This window comes from Rutidosis leptorrhynchoides, chromosome 7, assembly GCF_046630445.1.
Source record: "Rutidosis leptorrhynchoides isolate AG116_Rl617_1_P2 chromosome 7, CSIRO_AGI_Rlap_v1, whole genome shotgun sequence".
NCBI classification, from domain to species: Eukaryota; Viridiplantae; Streptophyta; class Magnoliopsida; order Asterales; family Asteraceae; genus Rutidosis; species Rutidosis leptorrhynchoides.
This window is the reverse complement of record NC_092339.1, coordinates 250,526,632-250,535,535: the sequence shown is the minus strand read 5'-3', so window position 1 is coordinate 250,535,535 and position 8,904 is coordinate 250,526,632. Positions and strand designations below refer to the sequence as shown.

At 31.3% G+C, this 8,904-nt stretch overlaps 1 non-coding gene across 1 annotated transcript; it reads right to left on the bottom strand.

The window, feature by feature from the left end:
- Positions 1–5,533: 5,533 nt before the first annotated feature.
- Positions 5,534–5,640, bottom strand: LOC139861022 (small nucleolar RNA R71). The gene has a single exon (XR_011763642.1). It is a non-coding gene; the product is annotated as a small nucleolar RNA R71 (small nucleolar RNA).
- Between the last annotated feature and the right edge of the window lie 3,264 nt (positions 5,641–8,904).

The window sequence follows — 8,904 nt, the reverse complement described above, 5'->3', positions numbered from 1 at the left end:
TCATGTTTAGGATCAAAGTTTTGATCATTTAGCAACCTAAACATGTTACGCTACTCAATTTAGCATAAACTAACAACAAAATTCGGCCATAACCTGTTTATATCAAAAAGCCCTAATTTTGCTTAAGAACACAAACCCTAGATTATTCAAAAATTGAAGTTCAAAGCTTCTAATCATGTTAAATAGCATCAATCTAGGTTATACAAGCATAATACACAAACAATTGAAGCATTATTACACTAGAAAGCATCAAAATCGAATTATGTATGAAATTGTTCAAGAACACTAAAATTCGGATTAAATGGTGTTTAGGTGGAGAAATTTACCGATTTCCTTGAGTAATTCCTTGATAATAGTCTCCTCATTGTAATTTTATGAAAGATTTGATGAAAAAATGATGAAAATGGCGAATTTGTGATGATTTTTCGTGAGTTTTTCGTGAAAAATGTGTGTGTGTGTGTGTGTTTGAACTGGTCTGTTCGACCAGATATATTTCTGGGTTTTTTGACCTCCGCGAGTGCGGTGGTGGGCCAGTTTAAATCACCGCGAGTTGCGGTGGTTTGCTTTTTTTTTTTTATTTTTTTTTATGTTTTTGGCATACTTTAATTCAATAAGATTAAAAATAATGATAATAAAAGTTCTCGTCCCTCCCTCGGGTAAAGCAATTTTGGTTCAACGACCTAGTCTTCAACTTACGACGAATTTTAAAAATCATATTTTTAACTTAATGAAATAAAGTAAATTTTTGTTTTTAAATTCACACCAAACTTAAATTTAAAATGCATAAAATTAAAAAAAAATCATATTTTAAAAATTCACACCAAACTTAAATTATATTTTTGTTTTTATACATACAAATTTATATTAAAAATATTAATTTTTCAAATATTTACAATTTTAAATATATATTAATTTTAAGAAGCTTACAATATTATTTTAATATTAATATATTAATTTAAAAAATATGGTAAAAATAAAATTAAAAATCTTTTTGGTCTTTTATCCCACTTTAGTCAATCAAATATTATCAAAAATATACGCCCCTCTTTTCGGTAAAGTAATTTCGGTTTCATAACCTAATTTAACTCATGACGAATTTTTGAAATATTTTGGGTTGATTGATTAAAGATATTTATACCTTAAGAATAAACGTTAAATTTCGCAGTGATGTAATAAATTTTTGTATGATATCAATAATTTTGGTCGCAAGACCTAATTTTATTTAATACCAATTTAATACTTTATAGCGAACAAATTAGTGTTTATTATCAAAAAGTTAAAAATAAAAATAAAAATAAAAACTGTACAAACTTACCTGTTGATAATGCTAAAAACGAACATATATTTCATAGCATTATTCCCCAAGAAAGACAAGCTTTTAGTTGCAATTGTTCTATTTACAAGTGATATTCGTTTAAATATTAAAAGGTGAAGACAAAAGACAGATTCGACGAATTGAAGACGCAAATGACCAAAAAGCTCAAAAGTGCAAAATACAATCAAAGTGGTTCCAATTATTGATAAGAAACGTCTCGAAATTACGAGAGTACAAGATTCAAAACGCAAAGTACAAGATATTAAATTATTCGCAAGGACGTTCAAAAATCCGGAACCAGGACCAGAGCCAACTCTCAACGCTCGACGCAACGGTCTAAAAATAACAAGTCAACTATGCACATAAATATAATATAATATTTAAATAATTCTTATAATTATTTATATATTATATAATATATTATAAACCGTCGACAAGAAAGGCTCCAAACTTGTGTGAGCTGTAAAAGCAAACTCCGCGAGTTGCGGAGTTTGCAGTGCAAAAATTACGCGAGTCGCGGAGCCCCAAATTTTGAAACTGCCTATAAAGCTCGCGCATTCTGATCGTAAAAAATCATCCAATATATCAATCTCTCTATATCTATACGTTATATTTATATTTATAATTTATATTTTAATTTTAATTTTAATCCTAATAATAAGGGTATGTTAGCGAATGTTGTAAGGGTGTAAGTCGAAATTCTGTCCGTGTAACGCTATGCTATTTTTAATCATTGTAAGTTATGTCCAACCTTTTTAATTTAATGTCTCGTAGCTAAGTTATTATTATGCTTATTTAATCCGAAGTAATCATGATGTTGGGCTAATTACTAAAATTGGATAATTGGGCTTTGTACCATAATTGGGGTTTGGACAAAAGAACGACACTTGTGAAAATTAGACTATGGGCTATTAATGGGCTTTATATTTGTTTAACTAAATGATAGTTTGTTAATTTTAATATAAAGATTTACAATTGGACGTCCCTATAAATAACCATATACACTCGATCGGACACGATGGGCGGGGTATTTATATGTACGAATAATCGTTCATTTAACCGGACACGGGAATGGATTAATAGCCACTAGAATAATTAAAACAGGGGTGAAATTATGTACAAGGACACTTGGTATAATTGATAACAAAGTATTAAAACCTTGGGTTACACTCAGTCGACATCCTGGTGTAATTATTAAACAAAGTATTAAAATCTTGTTACAGTTTAAGTCCCCAATTAGTTGGAATATTTGACTTCGGGTATAAGGATAATTTGACGAGGACACTCGCACTTTATATTTATGACTGATGGACTGTTATGGACAAAAACCAGACGGACATATTAAATAATCCAGGGCAAAGGACAATTAACCCATGGGCATAAAACTAAAATCAACACGTCAAACATCATGATTACGGAAGTTTAAATAAGCATAATTCTTTTATTTCATATTTAATTCCCTTTATTTTATATTTAATTGCACTTCTAATTATTGCACTTTTATTTATTGTTATTGTATTTAATTGCACTTTTAATTATCGTACTTTTTAATTATCGCAAGTTTATTTTATCGCACTTTTATTTATCGCAATTTCATTATCGTTATTTACTTTACGCTTTAAATTAAGTCTTTTATTTATTTAATATTTTTACATTTTGTTTTAACTGCAACTAAAGTTTTAAAATCAACAAACCGGTCATTAAACGGTAAAAACCCCCATTTATAATAATAATATTACTTATATATATATATTTGTATTTTTATAAAAGTAAACTAATATAGCGTTAAGCTTTGTTTAAAGATTTTCCCTGTGGAACGAACCGAACTTACTAAAAACTACACTATTGTACGATTAGGTACACTGCCTATAAGTGTTGTAGCAAGGTTTAAGTATATCCATTCTATAAATAAATAAATATCTTGTGTAAAATTGTATCGTATTTGATAGTATTTCCTTGTAAAATTTAATAGTATTTTATACCCCTTAGCTTTGACATCAAGTATTTTTGGCGCCGCTGCCGGGGAACAATCAAACTTAAAAGCCGGAAGCGCAACGCTAAATAAAAAAAAAATTTGTTTTTAGTTTACTTTTATTAAAATTCACTTTTGTAAAAATACGTTTTTAATTATTCGAAAATATAAAAAGAAAACAAAAATTTATATATTTTTTTAAGATTTTGTTAAATATTTAAGTTTTATAAAGTTTCTTTATTTTTATTTTATAAAAATATAAGTTTTATTTAAATATTTTTATTTAAAACATAAAAAAAACCGAAAAAAAATTAATATATAATAAATCTATTTTTAAGATATTTTTAAAATTAAAAAGTAGTTCTATTTTTATTTTAGTTTTTAAATATAAGTTTTTATTATATAAATATTTTTATTTAAACAGAAAATATAAAACAGAATAAAAAAAAAAAAACTGAAACGAACGATTTTGTCCTGCACCTGATCTAAAATTTGAAACCCCGCGACTTGCGGAGTTTTCCAGCTTCGAGAACCGCGACTCATGGAGTTCTCCCTGACGCGCCTGACAGAACCCTAATCAGCATTTATTACGGAGTAATTATTATTATTAATTTTTAATTAAACCCTAATTAGTTTTGTTAATTTATTATTAAGTTTAATTTATTTATTTAATTTGTATATTTAGTTTATTTAGTTTAATTAATGTAAAATTACTAGTTTTAATAAATAAATAATATAAAAATAATATTTTTATAAAAATTGTACTTTTACAACTTTTTGTATATTTTTATATTTTCTCCCTTTTTAATTGTTTTAGCGTAATATTTGTATTTTTCGTTAATTTTTAGTTTTAAACTAAGTTATTGCCATAATTATTTTTTTACTTCTAGATTTTTAGGCTTTGCCGTAAAATTCCTTAAGTGTCTTTTCTTTAGACTAAGATTTAGGTACTTTAGAATTTTGCGACGCCTTTTTAAGTTTTAGTTTCTTTTTAAGTTATTGCCATTTGGGATATAGTTTTTCTTGTAAGCTTTAATATTTTTAGACACCTTTTACCTATGTATCAATTATCATTCCAATTAGTAATCTCAATTTGCGATTATAATTTTAAGTTAGTGATAGTAATAAGGTTGGGTTAGTCTAGTGTTTTTAAGTTCTATAAGTCACTCTTTTTCTTTCTTATTTTTATTTTTCGATCTTTTTCCGACACGCTCTTTTTCTTTCTTATTTCTCGTCATTCTAGTTTTTAGGACATAGATTTTTATTCTACTTCTTATCTAAATTTCTTAAAATTACGAAAATTTATTTTAAGTGGTTAAATTGATAGACATCAAAATTTTCTGGTTCGTAGTAATAGTTGGATTTGTACGTGGACCGGGTTATTGGAGCCAAACAGTCCTCAATTATATTGAGACCAAACGAATCCTGCCCCTCTGCTGCATCTTTTGGCTATTCGAAACGTGGGCAAAATCAGAAAAGTCTATTGATTGGATAACTTATATAATTTTTCTTTCCTTTTTAAAAACTAATAGGATATTCAGTGAATGCACCGAGCAAGACGTTCACCACCTTTTGTACGTTCACCACCTGTAGCTAGATCAAGACATTTAGCAAATATTACCGCCGTTGATTTTTCTTTAGAATCGTCATCCAGTCGACCAAGTACTCCAGTTCAAATTTCCGATAATCCATTTTTTGAACCCAACCTCACAATTGAGAATCCGGAGAATATTCAGGGACGATTCATAGATCCTGAACCATTAAATTTTCCTCCGGAACCACCAATCATTCAAACAGAGATTGTTGAGGAACGAACCATTAAATCAGAATTCTCTAGTGATTCCGATTCAACAAATTCAATTATGGAGAATCTGGAACCTTTAAGTATGGAAGACCGAATGAGAACTAAACGCACTGGCCAAGGTCACGCAATTACTCATCCAGACATTAATGCGCCAGATTATGAAATCAAAGGACAAATTCTACACATGGTGACTAATCAATGCCAATTTAGTGGTGCACCGAAGGAAGATCCGAATGAACATCTTCGTACCTTTAATAGGATCTGCACACTATTTAAAATAAGAGAAGTGGAGGATGAATAGATATATCTCATGTTATTTCCCTGGACTTTAAAGGGAGAAGCCAAAGATTGGTTGGAATCGTTACCTGAAGGGGCGATTGATACATGGGATGTTTTAATTGAAAATTTTCTTAAACAATTCTTTCCTGCATCTAAAGCCGTAAGACTTCAAGGAGAAATTGTTACGTTTACACAGAAGCCAAATGAAACTCTATATGAGGCGTGGACAAGATTTAGAAAGTTATTAAGAGGATGTCCGCAACATGGTTTAGACACCTGTCAAATAGTACAAATATTCTACCAAGGATGCGACATCACTACAAGGAAAGACATAGATATAGCAGCTGGTGGTTCCATTATGAAGAAAACCGAAACTGATGCTTATAAAATTATTGATAACATTGCTTCCCACTCACATGAGTGGCACCAAGAAAAATATATCGTTAGATCATCTAAAGCAGCTAGAGCCGATTCTAGCCATGACTTAGATTCCATTTCCGCAAAGATAGATGCTGTCGAGAGACGAATGGAAAAGATGACTAAGGATATTCACTCAATACGAATTAGTTGTGAGCAGTGTGGAGGACCACATTTGACAAAAGATTGTCTCAGTATTGAATTAACAATGGAACAAAGAGAGAATATTTCATACATAAACCAAAGGCCTGGAAATAATTATCAGAATAATTATCAACCGCCAAGACCGATTTACAATCAAAACCAGAATTATAACCGAAATATTCCATACAACAACCAACAAGGTCCTAGCAATCAACAAGTATCCAACAATACTTACAATCAGCAAAGACCTAATTTTCAAAACAAACCACCACAACCCGATGATAAAAAGCCGAATTTAGAAGATATGATGACGAAGCTAGTTGAAACTCAAACGCAGTTTTTCACATCTCAAAAACAAACTAATGAATAAAATGCTCAAGCATTTAGAAATCAACAAGCTTCTATTCAAAATCTGGAACAAGAAGTAAGTAACCTAGCAAGGTTAATAAGTGAAAGAAAACTGGGAAGTTTACCTAGTGATACAAATGCTAACCCCCGGAATGAAACAGCTAAAGCCATTACCACAAGAAGTTGTACAACACTTAAACCACCTGAAATACCTGTAACTTCTGATGAAGCTATTCCTACTCCACAAGAACCACAACCTGATCAAGATAAGGAAACAGAACCGGTAGTTGAGAAGGTTAATGAAGATAAAACAGCTAAGGATAAACCTTATGTTAAACCATACCAACCACCACTTCCTTACCCGAGTAAAATGAAGAAAGAGAAACTTGAAGCCGAGCAATCCAAATTCTTGGATATGTTTAAACAGATAAATGTAAATCTTCCTTTCATTGATGTGATTTCAGGAATGCCTAGATATGCTAAATTCTTGAAAGATCTAATCTCAAATAGAAAGAAAATGGAAGAACTCTCGGCTGTTACTATGAATGCTAATTGTTCAGCAGTGCTGTTGAATAAGATACCAGAAAAACTATCTGATCCAGGAAGTTTCACAATTCCATGTTTTCTGGGTAGTCTTAGTTCAATAGAAGCATTGGCAGACTTAGGTGCTAGTTTAAATTTAATGCCGTATTCACTATACGCTAAACTAGACCTTGGAGAATTGAAACCAACCAGAATAAGTATACAACTAGCCGATCGATCAATAAAATATCCTAGAGGGATAATGGAGAACATGCTAGTTAAAGTTGGTACTTTAGTATTTCCAGTAGATTTTGTTGTTCTGGACATGGAAGAAGATTCTCAAGTTCCTCTCATATTAGGAAGACCATTCTTAAACACGGCTAAAGCAATGATAGACGTGTTTGGTAAGAAATTGACCCTAAGTATAGAGGACGAGAGTGTTACCTTTTCAGTTGATAGAGCAATGCAACAACCTCAATCTGCAGATGATACATGTTATTATATTCAAACTATAGATTCACATGCAGAATTATTAGAAGAATTTCCAGAATTACAAGGAACAGGAGAATGTTCTTTAGGAGAAGGAACAGAACAAATTGATGAAGCTGAAATATTAGCTACACTTATAGCTAATGGATATGAACCAACAACAGAAGAAATTCAAATGCTAAAAGAAGAAGACAGATATCGATATAAATCATCGATAGAAGAACCTCCGAAATTAGAGTTAAAGCCACTTCCAAACCATTTGGAATACGCTTATTTACATGGTGAATCTGAATTACCTGTAATAATATCGTCTTCTCTTACTGAAAATGAGAAATCACAACTCATTTCTGTGTTGAAAGCTCATAAACCAGCCATTGCATAGAAGATTCATGATATTAAAGGAATAAGTCCTTCGTATTGCACACATAAAATCCTTATGGAAGAAGGTCATAAAACGTATGTGCAATGCCAATGAAGACTAAATCCTAATATGCAAAATGTAGTTAAGAAAGAAATCATTAAACTGCTAGATGCAGGTTTAATATATTCAATTTCTGATAGTCCATGGGTAAGCCCAGTTCAATGCGTACCTAAGAAGGGTGGCATGACTGTCATTACAAATGAGAAAAATGAGCTTATTCCTGCTAGGACTGTAACAGGATGGCGTGTATGTATTGATTATAGAAAATTAAATGACGCCACCAGAAAAGATCACTTTCTCTTACCTTTCATTGATCAAATGTTGGAAAGATTAGCCGGAAACAGTTACTATTGTTTTCTTGATGGTTTTTCCGGATATTTTCAAATTCCAATAGCACCCGAAGACCAAGAGAAAACCACGTTCACGTGCCCTTATGGTACTTTTGCTTACAAACGCATGCCATTTGGACTTTGCAACGCCCCTGCAACCTTTCAAAGGTGTATGATGGCGATTTTTCATGACATGATAGAAGAATGCATGGAAGTTTTCATGGATGACTTTTCAGTCTTCGGTGATACATTTGAATCATGTCTAGTTAATCTGGAACGAATGCTTATTAGATGCGAACAATCAAATCTAGTTCTTAATTGGGAGAAATGCCATTTTATGGTTAAAGAAGGCATCGTTCTTGGTCATAAAATTTCAAAAGAAGGAATTGAAGTGGATAGAGCTAAAGTAGATGTAATTGCTAAACTTCCACATCCCACCAATGTTAGAGGAGTTAGGAGTTTTCTAGGGCATGCCGGTTTTTACCAACGTTTCATAAAAGATTTTTCTAAAATTGCCACTCCTATGAATAAACTCCTAGAAAAGGATGCTCCATTCATCTTTTCAGATGAATGTATCAAATCTTTTAATATTCTTAAAGAGAAACTCACTAATGCGCCTATCATGATAACACCAAATTGGAATCTACCGTTTGAACTAATGTGCGATGCAAGTGATTTTGCAATGGGAGCCGTTTTAGGACAAAGGATTGAAAAACGATTTCAACCTATATATTATGCTAGTAAGACGTTACAAGGAGCACAAACGAACTATACAACTACTGAAAAAGAACTCCTTGCTATTGTCTTTGCTTTTGACAAATTTCGTTCATATCTCGTTCTAGCAAAAACGGTGGTCTATACCGA